Source organism: Panthera leo, chromosome B1 (assembly GCF_018350215.1).
Source record: "Panthera leo isolate Ple1 chromosome B1, P.leo_Ple1_pat1.1, whole genome shotgun sequence".
Classification (NCBI taxonomy): domain Eukaryota; kingdom Metazoa; phylum Chordata; class Mammalia; order Carnivora; family Felidae; genus Panthera; species Panthera leo.
Genome location: NC_056682.1, coordinates 59,906,897 through 59,926,117, shown reverse-complemented (window position 1 = coordinate 59,926,117; position 19,221 = coordinate 59,906,897). Strand labels below are relative to the sequence as shown.

The following is a 19,221-nucleotide window of genomic DNA, read 5'->3' as shown; positions in this document are numbered from 1 at the left end:
GAACATCCAATGGAAAAAAGACAGTCTCTTTAACAAATGGTGCTGGGAGAACTGGACAGCAACATGCAGAAGGTTGAAACTAGACCACTTTCTCACACCATTCACAAAAATAAACTCAAAATGGATAAAGGACCTGAATGTGAGACCGGAAACCATCAAAACCCTAGAGGAGAAAGCAGGAAAAGACCTCTCTGACCTCAGCCGTAGCAATCTCTTATTCGACACATCCCCAAAGGCAAGGGAATTAAAAGCAAAAATGAATTACTGGGACCTTATGAAGATAAAAAGCTTCTGCACAGCAAAGGAAACAACCAACAAAACTAAAAGGCAACCAACGGAATGGGAAAAGATATTTGCAAATGACATATCGGACAAAGGGCGAGTATCCAAAATCTATAAAGAGCTCACCAAACTCCACACCCGAAAAACAAATAACCCAGTGAAGAAATGGGCAGAAAACATGAATAGACACTTCTCTAAAGAAGACATCTGGATGGCCAACAGGCACATGAAAAGATGTTCAACGTCGTTCCTTATCAGGGAAATACAAATCAAAACCACACTCAGATATCACCTCACGCCAGTCAGAGTGGCCAAAATGAACAAATCAGGAGATTATAGATGCTGGAGAGGATGTGGAGAAACAGGAACCCTCTTGCACTGTTGGTGGGAATGCAAATTGGTGCAGCCGGTCTGGAAAGCAGTGTGGAGGTTCCTCAGAAAATTAAAAATAGACCTACCCTATGACCCAGTAATAGCACTGCTAGGAATTTACCCAAGGGATACAGGAGTACTGATGCATAGGGGCACTAGTACCCCAATGTTTATGGCAGCACTGTCAACAATAGCCAAATTATGGAAAGAGCCTAAATGTCCATAAACTGATGAATGGATAAAGAAATTGTGGTTTATATACACAATGGAATACTACGTGGCAATGAGAAAGAATGAAATATGGCCTTTTGTAGCAACGTGAATGGAACTGGAGAGTGTGATGCTAAGTGAAATAAGCCATACAGAGAAAGACAGATACTATATGGTTTCACTCTTATGTGGATCCTGAGAAACTTAACAGAAACCCATGGGGGAGGGGAAGGAAAAAAAAAAAAGAGGTTAGAGTGGGAGAGAGCCAAAGCATAAGAGACTGTTAAAAACTGAGAACAAACTGAGGGTTGATGGGGGGGGTGGGAGGGAGGGGAGGGTGGGCGATGGGTATCGAGGAGGGCACCTTTTGGGATGAGCACTGGGTGTTGTACGGAAACCAATTTGACAATAAATTTCATATATTGAAAAAAAAAATTTCCCAGGAAAAAAAAGTTGAATTAATACTCAAAAACAATCAATGTAATTCACTAAGTTAAAAAACATAAAGGAAGAAAAACATAATAATTTTAATACATGTAGAAAAATAACTTGAAAAAATTTAACACTTGTTCATGAAAAAACTCTCAGAAAACTAATAATAGAAAAAGATTTCCTCAATCTGGTAAATGGTACCTACAAAACAACTACAGCTAACACAATACCTAATGGGGAAATAATGAAAGCTTTCCCTTTAAGATAAAGAATGAAATAAAGATACCTACTCACTCTACTTCAACCCTTTGGAAGTACCAACCAGTGGAATAAAGCAAGAAAAAGAAATAAAGACACAAAATCAAAAAAGAAAAAATAAGAATGTATTTGTTCACTGAAGACATGTAGAAAATCCTAAGAAAGGTAAATGAGTGACTAAAATTAATAAGACAGATTAACAAAATTGCAGAATATGCGGTCAATAAGAATCAATTATATTTCTATATACTAACAGCAGAAAAGGAAAATTTTTTTAGAAATTTAATAGATAACATCAACAACATTAAATATTTATAAATACATATAACCAAAGATGTGCAAGACTTCCACACTAAAAACTATAAAACAATGATGAAAAAAGACAGGATCTAATAAATGCAGATGTATAACATATTCATGAATTGAAACTTTCTAAATTGATCTAAGATTTAATGAAAAACAATTATAATCCATTCAACTTTTTTTAAAAATAGAAATTGTCAAGCTGATTCTAAAATTCATGTGAAAGTACATAGAACATAAAATAACCACAATTGAACAAAGAATAAAACTGGGGTGCCTGAGTAGCTGAGTAGGTTAAGTATGTAACTCTTGATTTTGGCTATGGTCAATATATCACAGCCATGGGAAACCAGAAAGGGAAGAGGAAAGTAAATCCAAACCAAGCAAAAGAAAAGAAAGAATATGAATTAGAGCAGCAATTAATGAAGTTAAAAACAGGAAATTAATAGAGACACTCAATGAAACCAAAAGCTAGTTTTTTGGGGGAAAAAAATCAATAAAACCTATAAGCCTCCAGTCAAGCTAAGAAAAAAGAGAGGACAAAAATTACTAATATCAGAAATGATAGGACATCACTATAGATCCTGTGGAGATTAAGATAATCAAGGAATACCTTTAACAATTCTGTGCTCATAAATTTGAGAACCTAGATGAAATGGACTGATCTTTAAAGGATGCAATCTGCCAAAACTCACACAAGAAGAAATAGATAATCCGGACAAGTTTATATCTATTAAATAAATTGAATCCATAATCAATGACCTCCCAAAATAGAAAGCACCAGTTCCAAATGGGTTTCCTGGCGAATTCTACCAAACAGGTCAGGAAGAAGTTATACCAATCGTCTAAAATCTCTTTCAGAGAATGGAAGCAGAGGAAATACTTCCTAACACATTCCATGAGGCCAACATTACCCTAATACCAAAACCAACAAAGTCACTATAAGAAAACTACTAACCAATATTTCTCTCGTGAATGTAAATTCAAGAATCCTCAACAGAATACTAGAAAATCAAATCCAAGAGTGAATAAAAAAATTATACACCACAACCAAGTGACATTTATCCCAAGTGTGCAAGTCTGCACAAGGGATTTAGGATATAATCTGGTCATTGACAGCTATTGACAAATACAGAAAAAAGGATGTTTTCCCCACCATCACTAACTTGCTCCCAGAAGTATGTTGAATTATCACTTATATGTTTATCACTTTACAGTGATGTCACTTTACAGATATATGAATACACAATATAAAATTTCAGAGCTCTTTATTTTTTATTTCAACAGCACTTACCTAGCTTTTGGCAACATGTCACTCTAAATTATATATCTGTTACATATTGAGGGTTCAAAATGGTCTCTTTTTTTAAGGATTAGAAGATTCTGCAATGTGATGAAGTTAATGATGAGTTAATTATGTGATGAAGTTAATTATGAGTTACTGTTAGGGAAAGGAGAGATGGCAATCCAATTATTTTTAATATATTGAATCAGAGCTTCTTACAAGATTGTTGTTTTTTATAAAGTGTAAATATCAAGATTGAAAATCACTGATTGTTACTGCTATTGGGGCTGTAGAATAGAACTGACAATTACTAAATATGGCTAATGTCTTTTATTCTGGCACCTCTAGGATGGCTATATTTTATGTAAATGGCAGCCCTGGAATAAAAGAAGAAAAATAAGAAATGCACTTATTCCTACAACAAACAGAATGAACAAAAAAAGGTATGGTAACATCCTTCACAGAGCAAAAGATCTAATGCACAGGCAGACATTAATAATCATACCAAAAATTTTAAACCACAAATTCACAAAATGCACAGAGATCACGGGTGGCTTCCCTAAAGAATTAATGCTTGAGCTAAGGTCTGAAGAATCAGGACTGCCTTATAGTTAATGTGTCAAAAAAAAAAAAGTCAGTAAAAAAGTATTTCTGACATAGAGAACAGCATTTCCTATGACAGGAAACAAGGTGGAAAGTACTAGATTCAAAAAAGAAGTTAGTGTGGCTGCAGCAGAGAAAGTGAAGAATCAGTTTGTGTCAGAGATGAGACAAGAGGCTCTGCAGAGTCTTTTGAGGAATGTTACAGTGGTGTTTCGTTTTCACCCTAAGAACAAAGATAAGCCATTGATGGGTATTAAGGTAGTTGTAATTTGATTAGACAGTACTGCATCTGGAAAACATTACTCTGGCTTCAATTCAGAGAACATATTGGATGGGGAGGTGTGTAGAAACTATTGAAATAGTTCTGGGGAAAGATGATGGTGGTTTGCGTTTAATATGATATTTAAAACTAAGAGATATGGATTTATTTGAGGGATATTTTGAAGGTAAATTTGACATGACTTGGTAATAAGTCCATATAGAGAGGGAGGGGTGAGTTGGGGGTATCCAGGATGACCCCTTGGATCCCAGCTGGGGCAACAGCATGCATGGTGGATCTTGGGACCAAGAACCCTGAAAATAGAGCCAGCTTCAGGTTCAGACATAAAAATATGTGAGTCACTTGAGTACTAAAGATAATTGCAGAAATTGGTGTAGATAAGAGATAGAAGAAATCACTGTGGGCTGGGATGGTTGGGGAATAATTCATAGACGCAGCATTTGGGCTTGGTTCCTTGTTCATACGTCTATCCCCCTTCAAACATTTACAGAACACCTACTTTTTGCTGAGTGTTGTGCTTGTTAAAAAATAAGAAAAATGCATGAGCTTTACAGAGAAGCAAATCAACCATTATAGTACAATCCACTGAAGACTCTGACAGAAGTAGCATAGCACAAAAATCTGCAGGAGCATTGAGCAGGAGTGCCATCATCAGACTAAAAGCATCAGAGGACGGGTTTTGGTTGCTAATTTTTAAAGGGAAAGTTGCACTGATGAGGGGGAGCTTCAAAGAAGTGTTGGGAAGTTGGGGCGTGTTAGGGAATACCATAAAGTTATTACACAGCAACTCATGGTATTCTGCTGGCCCTGAATGCAACTGAATTTGTTTTTGTTTTTGTTTTTGTTTTTTACCATGGCATATCAAGTGACTATGCAATGAGAGATACCTATCAAAGGCTGAATGTCATCAGATCTTCCAAATCACAGGCAGGCAGTACAGTATCCACTTGAATGATGGAAATGATACGTTAAAGATCATGGCCAAATATACCCAAGGGGCATAAGTGGGTTACACAAACAGATAACACGTGTCACCTCTGTTGTTCTGATTCCTCTCTCTCTTTCAGGTCAACCTCTGGCCTAATATGGGGTCCCCTACTCCTAGCTGACAGAGAAGAAGGGAAAAAGCCTGAGCCCGGTTCTTGGTTTATCAGTTCAATATGTTGTTGTAAACCAAGATGAACAGGTGTTGCATGACAAGCTTAAATAGCAGTAACCATGACAGACAGTGCTGAGGGGAAATCCTCCTGGTGGACAGGATTCTGGAAGTGCTTCTGGTCATCATTTGATTATGGAAGGAAAAGTGGTTGGAGGTACACATACACACATCCTCATAAGCAGGAACAAACAAATAATTTGGCCAGTTCATCAGGGGCCTGGAAGAAGCAAGTTTGAAAAATTGCAGACAAAGTTATCTAGGAGACAAGTTTGTGGCTCAAACTACGATAGTGGATACAAACTGTGCAGTTCTTTGTGTCTCAAGTTCACACCCATTAGAGATCATTCCCTAGTCAGGAGCCTAAACAATCAAGTAGATAGGATGATATATCCAGTAGATAGCAGCCAGTCTCTGTCCTCTGCCTCCTAGAGCTTGCGCAATGGGCCGTAAACAGAGTAGTTGTAGGAGCAATGAGGGAGGCTACGCAAGTGCCCAACAGAATGTGCCCTCTTCCACCACAGTGCTTTGGCTGTTTCCACTGCTGAATATCAAACCTACCAGCAGCAGAGACCTAAGTAGAGCCCTTGATCTTGTACTACCCTCCATGGAGACCAACCAGCCACTTGGGAAAAGTTGATTCCATTAGATCCCTTCCACACTGATAAAAGCAGCAATTCTTCCTTATTGGGAGTGATATCTATTCTGAATATGGGCTTGCCTTTCAGACAAAAAGCGTGGGAAATTAATTACTCACAATTGTACAAAGGGTCACTAACAGAATTCCGCGTATAAATAACCCAGCTCCCTCATCCCCAGGTGAAATATTTGTGTGGTGTAGATTCTACCTTGGCTTCTAAAGTTTCCCAGTAGGATTAAGGATTAGTTACCCGCTGTGAAACCTGCTTCATGACAAAACTGTTAAAAGCTGCCTTCCCTTTCCTGTCTACCTCATCTGCCTACCGATGACTCCTTGCCATTCCCAAAATAAATTCCCCACCACTCCTAAAATAAACTATTTGCACTCAATCCCTTGTCTTGGGATCTGCTTCTGGGAGAACTCACTTTCTCACTTCAGACTAGCCATGCTGTTCTCCCTCTAGTTCTTCAAATTGTACTAAGCTCTTCCCCACCTCAGGACACAGATGCTTAAGGGACTAGAGGAGGAAGATGAGTCATTGAGATTAAACAGAAAAGAGAAAATGAAGCCCAAGAAAAGTACAGAATGGAAAGACTTTTCAAAAGGATAGTGGCAAATGCCACGAAGAAATGAAAGAGTTAAGTAGGAAGGTATTTATACCAAAGCAAATACATGCTCTGTGAAATAGAAGGGACGGAATGCACTTACTCAACAACTGTTTAGTGAGCAACTGCTATGGCAGGCACTGTGCTTGGGGATAAGAATACAGTGACACAAAAGACAAAAGCAGTCCCTGCGATCAGAGAACAGGAAAAAATAAACAAAATTTACATTTTTAAAAACCCTATTAAGTGCCATGAAAAAATAAATAAATAAGAGGGTTATAAAGAATTAGATGGGATTATTAGGAAAGATACCTCCAAGAAAATGACATTTCAGATGAGAACGGAAGGAAAAAATGGAACAGCCATGCCCAGGGCCACGGACAGAGCATTTCAGCAAGAAACTCAAAATAGCACGTCAGTAGGGAAAACGCTACTTATGCTCTAGGAAATGACAGAAGTCGGCTGTGACTGGCGCAGAGGGAAATAAGTAGAGTGACATAAGCTGAGACTGGAGAGTTAGGCCAGGGTTGACTCATCAGGATAGGGCATAGAGTAGGAATTTCATTCTAAGTATAATCAGAGTTCAGGGCACAATGGAGAGAGGGAGTGACATGATCTGATTTATATTTTTGAAAGATGACATTGGTTGTTCCTTGTAGCATGGCTATATGGAGGGCAAAACTGACAGTAAAAGAGGAAAGTTTTGAAGAAAAAGTGAAAGAGAAAAGGCAGAAATGTTAAACCTCATCTACTTTTTCAACAAGTTTGTTCCTTAAGTTAAAGTATAGAAATAGAAATCTAGGCAGAGGAGAGTACAAAATCCATGCCAGTCTTTTTAAGATGGAAAAGACTTGAGCACATTTGAGGTTTGGGCAGTCTGTGAGGAGAAGGAAGATAGAGGGAAGAACAGATACAGAAGACTTTCTGTAGGATGAAGGAAATTTCTGCCTCCCTTTCCTCCCAAGATTTCACTGAAATTTCAGAAAATGTACTCATGTTTAGTATTATGTATTCATAATTGTACAGGAAATAAAAAGGAATTCCTGGACCATAGAAAATAAAATGGGATAAGATTGGTAGACAAACAGGAGGAGATAAAATTATAGCCTTACAGTTCCCAAACATGGCAATGCCCTACAGGGACATTTTAGAAAATTTTCCAAGTGACGCTGGCATTTAATGGTAGGGTACAGAAATATTAGATGTCTTGCAAATCACAGATAGTTCCTATTGTAAAGAATTTCCCTGTATCTTGTACAAATTTTGACTGCCTCACTGGACATTCATGTAGATTACAAATAGACATAATTTTCTAATCCTAGAATTAAACCTTATATTACTTATAAATACAGCTTATTCACACAGTTTTGATATAATGGAGTTTATGCAATCCTGTGTACACCAAAGAAGAATATCCTTTGTCTTATTTGGAACTTAACCCAAGAGTTGTTCACCATTTCAAAATATTACGACATCTACTATAAAGTGACCCAAGGTATCTGAAATACCAGTATAGTCCATTTGTAGTTGTTAAATTCATGATAATACTAATGTAAGTATAATATATGAACACATCATTATTCTAGTCATGCTCAAAGATTTCCATTATAAAAATTTATGTTAAAAATTATTTTCAGATATTTATGCTAATCTTTAAATTCTGTGTGATGATCTGGGGTCCTAAACACACAATCTACAGGAGAGTTTCCCTAAAAATTCCCAAACACACACTTAAGAGTCCATAATTAGCCTTCATCCTATTTAAGGGAGAAACAGGTTAGGGAAACCCAAGTCAGTCATTTTACTAACCACTGCATTTATTTATAATATGAATATAAAAGGATCGTCAGACAGAAAATAATGATCAGACAGAAAATAAACACCAAAAATAAAGAGAAGCAAAATAAGTAAACATATTGAAAAACACCTACTTTATAAGAAAAGAGATGATTTAGAGGTCAGAAAAGAACTATAGAAAATTCCAACTAGTAGTCTCATAGAGAAACAAAAAGATATTGAATATAGGAAGCAGAATATACTGCTAGTGAAAAGAAAAAATACAGGAAGAAGAAAGGGTTCTTGAAAAGTAAAAGTATAATTGTAGATATAAAATAGTTTGCTGAACAATAAAATTGAGTCCCATGTTGGGGACTAAAATATAGAGTACAGAAATCTCCCAAAACACAGAGGAAAAGACAAAGAAATAGAAACCAAGGAAACATTTGGACATTTGAAGGATAGATTGAAATACATAACCCATTTAACGGGAGGAAACAACTGGGATACCAAAATGAGTAACAAAAGTAATCAAAAATATAATATGACAAAATGTAATTTAAGAAGACTGACCCAGGGCTAAAAGAAGATATGAGTCCCTAGATTTTAAAAATTCTTGTAAAACAAGGCACATTTGATGAAAAAAAGAAACCCACAACTAGATACATCCTGGTAAAATTTCAGTGCACCAGAAATAAAGAGAAAATCTAAAATCTGCCAAATAGACATTTTAGCTATGAAGGAATAGAAATGAGAAGCAGTACAGTAAGGCAAATGAGAGCATGAACTCTGAAACCAGGATGTCTGGATTGAAGTGAATTCTTAATTCTCCATCTAATAGGTTGTGTGAACTGAGGCAAGTTGCTTACTCTCTTTGCTTCAGTTCCCCCCATCTGCAAATTTGGAATAATATTGTTCTAGAGAATTGTCAAGATAAAATATGTTAATACATAAATTGCTTAAAGAGTACCTGGACATAATTTGAGCTGATTTATGTAAGCTCTTTTATCATCATGATGAACACTGAAAGCTCTGACACATGACCAATGTCTTTAACATCCTTTCATGCTTTGAAAAGTCTACAATAAGCAAGTTTTCATGACATAGGATACATTTCCTACTATTTGGGTCTAATTACAAAACTTGACTCCATAATGAATGTGTATATAGTTAGAATGTTATAGTGATTTTTATTGTTTTTTTTAAGTTTTAGACTCAATTTATAGGAAAATAACAATGAACTTAAGAGAATGCAATGTAATATTTTAAACACTGACAATATAAAGAGACCAATATTACTAACCAATTTAGGAAACATAAAAAGAAAAGAGTGGTGGAAAAAGAAGTAAGTATGCTATTTCTAGCATTCTTTTTTTCTTTTTCTTTTTTTGTTTTTTTTTTTTTACAACAGGGAGTCCAGAAATATCACCCAAAGAGGACATTGAAGACTGAATGTTTATATCCTCCCAAATTCATATCTTGAAGCTCTAACCCCCACGTGATGGTATTTGGAAGAAAATGGATGGGTAAGTGGATAGATGATGACGATAGATAGATGAGAGAGTGAGAGAGTGAGAGAGTGAGAGAGTGAGAGAGAGAGAGAGAGAGAATGAGAGAAGCTATATATACATAAACCTGTTTCTGAGTAGAATATCAGGCAGGATACATCCCAAACAATTCCCAAAAGCTTTGGATATAGCAGAGAGGTAAGGACCTTGGAAGCTGAAACTCATCCTGGAATCATTTTAGCACCCTCAACTACCAGCACCTGTACTAAACTTCAAACTGCAAACCCAAGATTCACTGACTGATCTGTTATGGCTTTCAGGGAAACTACTCAAAACCGTAAAGATCCGTGTTACCTCCGTGTTATCTTTCGAACCTCTAATTCTGCCTTTACAGGAACTGCTTCTGCCTGTGGTAGTCTCCTTTGCCCTGCTTCTTCCAGAAGAGTTTGTTAGGCGCTCCATTCCCAAGGCCCCTTCGTAGTTGATGTCACCTTCTTTGATTATGGAAAACCTTGGGAAATTAAATATGAATTTATAAATGCAACTTTGTAAACACAAGAGAAGAGAGAGGGAGAACACCGGATAAAAGCTCATTTCCGCAATGAAAAAGATCTATGTCGAGGACAGGAAGAGGAAGCTGCTTGCTGCTACCGATGTCTAGGTCATATTGGTTTTGCTCAGATCCGACCTCCCTTAGTTTCCCCTCAAGGCCCCAGATCCCAGCACCCTTTCTTTGAAGAGGTCCCCTTAAAAGCCTGAACGCTCGCCCCTCTCCTTCTGATTCCAGACCCTGTGCTCCTCACCTGCGTCCCTTTCCTCTGCCTCTCCTCACGCCTCCAGGGCCTTCACTCGCCTAGTGAGCACCCCCCAGATCCCCCACCTTGCCCCATCAGAGCCCCCAGAGCAGCCTCGGGCCACCTCCGCGTTGAATCTTTCCAGTGACAAAGAAGATATAGAACCCCCACAGGACATCTCTGTTCCAGGCCCATCCCTAAGGACACCCTTTACCTTGACCCTCCCACTAGCTCACCAGGAGCCCCGGGGCACCCCCCACTCCTCACCTGTGACCTGAAGAGCTACGGGGTGGGCGCTCTTTCTCTCATTAACCTTTCTCTCATTAACATCCTCAGCTGCTTCACCCTGTGACTTTCCTCTTTACGGGCAATTTGATCATCTGGACCAATCAAACCATCCTTCTCCTGTGCCAGGACATTGAGAGAAATTGCCTAATAGCTATCACCTCAAATTTATTGTTTATGACCATGACTGCTCTATTTTTTTATAGTGGTCCTTAAAACTCTACAGCATTTTACTGTTCTCTTCAAATCCCCTCAGCATGCATATCTATTTCAAAGAGAATCCTCTCAACTGTCTGATGCTTTCCTCTATATCCTTACTTAGTCTGAGAAGATCATATGGTACGCCATACACAAAACAACTACCCCCCTTTGATTTGGATTTGATTGACTCCAGCTTTCTCAAGAATCTCACCCCATTATCTTTTAATCATATCATTAATCGGTCCCACATCATTAATCTGTCTACTGGTGTGGTGGGGTGAATATTGTTCTCCCAGAGATGTCCATGTCTTAATTCTCAGACCTGTGAATATGTTAACTTACATGGCAAAAGGGAATTTGAATATGTGATTAAGAATTTTGAGATGAAGATATTATCCTGGATTATTGAGGGTGAACCAGAATCCTTAGAGAGGAGGTCAGAGGGGAGAGAAGACACTGCTGGCTTATAGAGGGGGATGTCACAAGCCAAGAAATACAGGCAACCCTCTAGAAGCTGGAAAAGGTAAGGACACATGTTCCCCCTTGAAACCCTCAGAAGTAACAGCCCTGCTAAGACCTTCATTTTAGGCTTTTGACTTACAAAATTATAAGAGAACAAATTTATGTGTTTTAAGCCAATGAGTTTGTGGTGATTTGTTACAGCAGAAACAGGAATTCAGTATAACTGGCATTTATCATCCATTCCATTAAAATAATCAAATCACTTTCATGCTTGCAACAATGATAAGAATGACCCCGTGCCCTATTTCATCTCTTCCTTTCCGTCATGATATTTCATAGGAGTATACATTCACCATCTCAACTTTGTCCCTTTCAGATACCCAAATGTGATTAATCTGGTCTACCTTTAGACCAAAATCTTCCCTACAGCTCATCAGCCAAATTGTACCACTGATGATCTATTGGTTGCCAAATCCAAACAACACTGTTTAGTACTGACTTACTAGCATCTTGGCAATATTCAAGATTTTATGCCAGTATCTCTTGATTTCAGCTACACTATCCTCTTCCAAATCTATATTTCTTCTTATATTCCTAATCAGGATTAATGTCACCATTATATATTTCTTACTAGTTAAGTAAGAAACCTGGAAGCCTCACTTTCCTCAACACTCAGTGAATTCTAGCTCATGACATATCTAAATTGTATATTCTTTTTTCCTTTTTTAAATTTTTTTATTGTTTATTTTTGAGAGAGAGAGAGAGAGAGAGAGAGGGAGGGAGGGAGGGGCAGAGAGAGAGGGAGACACAGAATCCAAAGCAGGTTCCAGGCTCTGACCTGTCAGCATAGAGCCTGACGCGGGCTCCAAACTCATGAACCATGAGATCATGACCTGAGCTGAAGTTGGCTGCTTAACCGACAGAGCTACCCACCCAGGCGCCTCTGTATATTCTCTTTTCTATTACATCTTCCACTGACTAGTGAGCTTCATGCTTTGTCATCCGGCTTATTGCAACAATCTGTTCACTTCCTGACTCCAGACTATTCTCTCCATTTCATTTTCTACTCTACTGCCAGGGTAATTTCTCTAGCAGGTAAACCTAATTGTCGTTCCCCGATTTAAAATCCATTAACACGACTTCATTGCTTTCAGATTAGCTCTGCCTATTCACATTTCATCACTTTTTAGACCTCCCAAACTCCACAGCTTCATGGTGACAAACGAGTATTTTGATTCACATGATCCAATACCAATTCCACCACATATTAGCTTCAACATGGTGAATTATAGTTAACAAGCCTCAATTTCCCATCTGTAAAATGGGGATAATAAGACCTAACTCAAAGTGTTGTTAAAGAATTAAATGAACTCGTTTTTTTATAAAGAAGTCAAGTACAAAGCAATAGGGTACAGATATTATTATCTTCAGTAAATACTGGGAAAGCTGAATGGAGCACTAGATACCATGTTCTTGCCTGAGTTATGAGCAGTGGTACCAACCGACTGCGTTCAAACATCATAACTTTCTAGTTATTCCTTTTTAGGCATTCACTAAACATGTATTTATGAAGGATCTAGTATGTCCCAGGCACTTTTTACACACTGACAATGAAATAGTAAACAAAATATAAAATCTCTTCCTTCACAGTTTACGTTCTAGTGGACAGTATAAACAATAATAAGAGAAGTAAAAAGAACATTGTGTTAAAGATAAGCTATAAAAGAAGGAAGAAGGGATATAAAATACTGATGGAGAAAGGTTAAATTTTAGAATAGACAGGGAAAGTCCTGCAAAGAAGGTGACTGACTGAAGATCTGAAGGAAGGAAGGGGTCCCACCATTCTGTTATCTGGGAAACACCATGCCTGACTGAGAGACAGCAAAACTCTAAGGTAGAATGAGCCCCATGGGTTCAAGGAACAGCAGAAGGGTCTGTGTGGCTGAAGCTAAAAGATCAGGGTGAGTAGGAGAAAATAAAGTCACAAAGATGAAGTGAGGAGGCAGATTATGTATGACCCCAGAGATCTAAATAAAGAGCTTGACTTTTACTCTGAATACAATAGGAAGTCATGGCATGGTGAATACATTGAAATTTTGGGCCTTATTTAAATTTTCTTATTTTTATTGAAACTTGGAATGATTCATGTATACATGTTTCTTTTGCTTTGGATAAAATTTAAAGAAAAAAATCAAATGAAGTTTAGCATAAAAATGGTGTAACCAATTATATTCCTTAAGTGTTTGAGAACCTAGTACTTTATATATGCTTTTATTTTCTTTTTTTGTTGGTTTTTTTTTCCCCCTGCTACCAATATGACCGTTGTTCTCATAGCTTTTCTGACAATTTGCTTGCAAGACGAAATTAAGTCAAGATAGTTTAATATTTTTTAGGATTATAATGTCGACAGCATTTCTTCGAAAAGTTCATTCTGTATCATATTTAGGTTTTAGTTGTATAATCATCAGCACAATATTTAATTTCTAAATTAGAAATACATACGGAATTAACAAATGCATATGCTGTATCTATAGAAAAGCAATTAGCTAGAAATGTCATAAATGATTTGCTTAGGTTTTCTCTTACAGAGAGGCTCCTTGGTAAAGCAATGATACACTCAAGCAAAACTACAGTCACAGTTACAGAAGTCAGATGAGCACACTGGGTCTGTGATATTTCTGCCACAGGCTTTTTCAACACCTGTTGATCAGTCAATCAGAGGAAACCTCAGGGGCTGAAGGCATGCCAGCTCTGTGGAAATTCCTTCCCAAAATAGCAATAGCTAAGCAAATTGCTAGGCCAACAGAAGTAGAGGATGGACAGACCTCAGGATTTTGTGTGACAGAGCAACTGTCTTCAACGGTTGGCATTTTTTCAGTGTTTAAATCCTCCTTTGGTCTAACAGCTGATTTCCTCCTTTGTCATATTCTTCCTTCCTTTCTGTTTTCCCAGGGAATAACAGCCACACCCTTCCACATTAGACTTTCTTTGGTAAGCAGCTTCTGAAATTGTTCTACAGCTGTCCCTAGTCGTCTGGCAGTGAGCACTTTCAAGTTTAATATTCCCTCACTAAATATTTCCATGAGGCATTTAAAATGCAAACTTTAAGAGAAACAAATGGAAGGCTGTCAGTTTTTATTTAGATCAAATGAGTCTCAAAGCCAGTTTTAAATAGTCAATTATTTTGGTGGCTTTGTCTTTCCCTCCAAATGGAGAAAAAAAAAAAAATCAAATGACTTCATACAGTTTGGTGAAGACTTCATTTTTTTGTTAAATATCAACCCAACTCAATTCGAATCATTAAAATTTTCAGCCATGCAAAGGTTCTTAAGTTTAAGTTATGGTCAAACTATAAAAACTATTGGTTTTCTTTCTTTTTCCCTTAGCGTAATATAATGAGCATTTTTTAGTTGATATAAACACGTTAGAAAAATCAGTTTTTATGGCCACTTGAGAATTCCATGAGTTTACTAAGCTGTTCCATAAATTGCATTTAAGTTGCTTCAGTTTTTCGCTATTATAAGCAGCGTGAAACTGGAGTGTTTTTACATAAAGCCTTTCCTATAGTTAAGATTATGTTCTCAAAGCAGATCTAGGACAGACTGGGCCAAAGGCTATGACTTTTTTAAAAATTGTAGTTAAAACTCAATGTTACATTAGTTTCAGGTGTATAAGACAGTGATTCCACAAGTTTACACATGATGCTGTGCTCACCACAAGTGTAGGCTACCATCTAAAGGCTATGACGTTTAAAGTTAGCCAGGTGAAGTTGAATGTTCATATGTGCAGAATACGGTCCTTTTATAAATGGATCTGATGATTTGCCAATCAGCAGGCAAAAGCGGACCAAGGTTAGAAGAAACCTTATTTAAGATATTTAAAGTCAATGAAATTTATTTTTAATTGTCTGAATTAAAACATACTGGAATCAAAATTTCTTTGATTAATTATGCTCTATTTACAACACAAAGGACTTTAAAAATTTTTTACTCTGTAGTAGATTCATCAGTAAAAAAAAAGGATTTTAAAAGATTAAAATGACTGTAAGCTCATTATGTGGTTAACTTTTTTGTCTTAAATTTTTTTAATGGTGAGTATATCAAGCACATACAAATTTGAAATACAAAAAGGAAAAAAAAAGATTAATTGGAAGTTTCTTTTAATTTTATCTTCCAGATACAATAACTAACATACAATGTGCTTATCTCATTTAATAGTATATTTGGGATATGTTTCTATATCACTTCTTCTTATATTAGAAAGTACATTTTAAAAGTTATTATTATTAATAAGGAAAAATATAATGAGTACAAGGAGTAATGGTCAAGATAAACTCTGATGCCAATTTTTCCCTCTGAGGCCATTTTTTAAAGTTTATTTATTTATTTTGAGAGAAAGAGAGAGCTAGAGCCGGGGGGGGGGGGGGGGGGGCAGAGAGAAAGGGAGAGAGAAAGAGAGAGAAAGAGAATCCAAAGCAGACTCTGCACTGTCAGCACAGAACCTGATGCGGGGCTCGAACTCAGGAACCACAAGATCATGACCTGAGCTGAAATCAAAAGTTGGACACTTAGGGGGCCCCTGGATGGCACAGTTGGTTAAGCGCCTGACTTCAGCTCAGGTCATGATCTCAAAGGATTGTGACTTTGAGCCCCTATCAGGCTCTGTGCTGATAGCTCGGGGCCCAGAGCCTGCTTCTAATTCCGTGTTTCCCTTGCTCTCTGTCCCTCCCCCCACTCACACTCTGTCTCTGTCTCTCTCTCAAAAATAAATAAACATTAAAAAATTTAAAAAAAAAAGAGTTTGACGCTTAGGAACACTTGGGTGGCCCAGTTGGTTGAGCATCTGACTCTTGATTTCGGCTCAGGTCATGATCTCACAGTTCATGGGTTCCAGTCCCACATGGAGCTCCATACTGTGCAGAGCCTGCATGGGATTCTCTCTCTCCCTCTCTCTCTCTCTCTCTCTCTCTCTCCTCTCCCCCTGCTCATGCTCTCTCTCGTTCTCAAGATGGATGAATAAACTTTAAAAAAAAAAAAAAGAATTGGACACTTAACTAACTGAGCCACTCAGGAGCCCCACTCTGATGCCATTTTTAAAAGTAGCAATACATGCACATTGGAGTAAAGTCCTTTCCTTCATATGCCAGAAAAATAAGAGAAATTAAAGACATAGATGATATAAATATAGATGTAGATGTAGATATAGATATATAGATAGAATTACACATAGATATGTATGATGATACTATGCACAGTTATGTATACTGGTTTTATCCTAATTCTATCTTTATTAGAGTCTCATAACTGCACACTTATTCATTCTACATTCTTTTTTTTTTTTCCAATTTGTGTGAGCTTAAACAACTTTTATTTTGCTCAATGAAATGAAATAGGAATCCAGTTTCCTTAAACTATCAGAGGCATCTGTGAAATTGAACAAGGCCAGGAAATAGACCAAAATACATGTAGTTATTTAATATATGCTCCCATTTCAACATAATGTTCTTCCTATACAAGAATAAGATCTGTCATTCCACTTCCCATTTTCCCATTCCTTATTGCTTATCCATAAGGAATTTGTTAGTACTCCAGCACTCTTGAAAGGCTCCTCCTCTAATACTATTTCTTTTCTGACAATTGTCCTGGGTATTTTGCCATGCTAATTCCTCTAGATAAACCCTATATCTGTTTTTCTAGTTCCACCAGAAAAAAAAAAAGTTGCTTTAATTGAAATATATGACACTTACAGATTATTTTTATAAAGAGTTGTTACAAAATCAGTTCTTCCTATTCTTTTCTTTATGGGATCATAAAGGTTTGTTTTTGTTTTCTGCATCTAGGGTGGATGTTAAATTTTGTGCAAAGACTCATTAATAATCTATGGAGATAGCCATATCGCTTTTCTCTTTTGACTTATTAATGTGGGAATTAATGTTAGATCTTCAGATGTTAATATAAAACCCAACTGGCCATGCTATATTCTTTTAATATACTACTGACTTCTTTTTACTAATGAGTTTTCCAGATTTTATATTATATTCAAAACACCAATCTGTACTTTTCTCTCTTTATTCATTTTGACATCTATGTTATTGTCTTTATAAAGAAATGTTAAAGTTAGTTTGCTTAAATTCAACAAAGGTGCTTTTAAAATTAGTGATACTGGCTTTTAATCCCAGAAGAAAAACTTTTATACTTGGGCCCTATAACCCAAGTTGAAAATGAGATTATTTCAGATTAAGATTTATAATAGTGCCCAAATACTCATATGAAAACATGGATTATTAAATCTATTCTCATACATCAACTCTACTTTTTTTACTGTTATGAAATTATTTTTCTCTATTCATTTTTGTGCACATACACAAATTTGCAAATATCTTGATTAGCAGAAAGTCTGTGATCAAAAGACCACCCGTAGGCTTGGGCTACACATGTGCAGCAGATTTAACTACAGCTTATAAAATAAAACTCATGAGACACAAATCTGAAGTTTACTGTTTCCAAATCATTGTTTGAGTTTCCTTACATCATGGTAGTTGGATGTAAGATAATGGAAATATGTAAGAGATGGAAATAACATTTAATCAAACAAGTCTTTGGGGGCATCGCTGATTCTGTGGCATGTGTCCAAGCCAGATACAAAGTAAGAGAAAAGGTACACCTGGGTGGCTCAGTAGGTTAAGCGGCCGACTTCCGCTCAGGTCATGATCTCGCGGTCCGTGAGTTCGAGCCCCGCGTGGGGCTCTGTGCTGACAGCTCAGAGCCTGGAGCCTGTTTCGGATTCTGTGTCTCCCTCTCTCTGACCCTCCCCCGTTCATGCTCTGTCTCTCGCTGTCTCAAAAATAAACTTAAAAAATAAAAAATAAAAACAAAGTAAGAGAAAGAAGTAGAAGGAAGACACCGTGGTTTAAAACACACCAGGATCACCAGACAGACCAATAAGCAGCTCATTAGGACAATTCTGTGTTAAACTGAGCATTTTGTGCCTCAATTTTTAGTTTGTTTCTTGATCAGATTTCTCAGTTACTATTTTATTTGTTGTTCCACAATCCTCATTTGCTGGTAGAGAGTGCCAGGAATGAGGGGAGTAAAATGTTCAGAAGTGGAGGTAAATAGTTCAGTTCCTTGAGAGCCAGAGGATTTTCAGAGCTTCCTGGGCCACCAGGGGAGACGAGGGAGGCAAGTCTGCACACTGCTTTTCATACCCCTTTCATCAAAGAAGTATTGTTTGTCTGAACAACGAGGGTCTGCATCTTCTAAAAGGACATTTGTAAACCAGTGCACTAAAATATACTATGTCCTTAATTAATCTGAAACTGTAAGGCAGACTGATCGATAACATGAAAATAGAGTGGTTTATAGCTTGGAAGTCTCAGTACAGAAGAAAAGTCAGTGTAGTCACTGAGTGAGAGGTCTGGAGGATGAAAGTTTACGGTTTTGAAAATGGAGCATGCAAGTGTAGCCAATGGACTAAAGGTGTGTTAGAGAGCCTGCAAGATGACCACCAATGATCTCACCAATTGGTATACCCCTGTGAAGTCCCTCCCACTTTGAATAGTGCTGACTTGTGTAACCAAGGGATATTGCAGAAAAGATAGAACATGACCTCCAAGTCTAGGTCATAAAAGACAATGTATTGTGACTTACAGTTTCCTCTTTCTTGAATCATGAACTCTAGAGGAATCCAGCTGCCATCCAGTTTCTTAAGGAAACTCAAGCGATGATATGGAGAAGTCCACAAGGCTCCTTCCAACACAGCTTTAACTT

General features: G+C 37.3%; 1 protein-coding gene across 1 annotated transcript in view; it reads right to left on the bottom strand.

Moving 5' to 3' along the window:
* The window catches only part of LOC122217724 (probable ATP-dependent RNA helicase DDX60), a 185,359-nt gene extending 175,193 nt beyond the window's left edge, over positions 1-10,166 (bottom strand). Inside the window, exon 1 of the mRNA XM_042935122.1 lies at positions 10,065-10,166. The gene's annotated coding sequence lies outside the window, so the exon portion shown is untranslated. The remainder of the gene's footprint in view (positions 1-10,064) is intronic.
* Between the last annotated feature and the right edge of the window lie 9,055 nt (positions 10,167-19,221).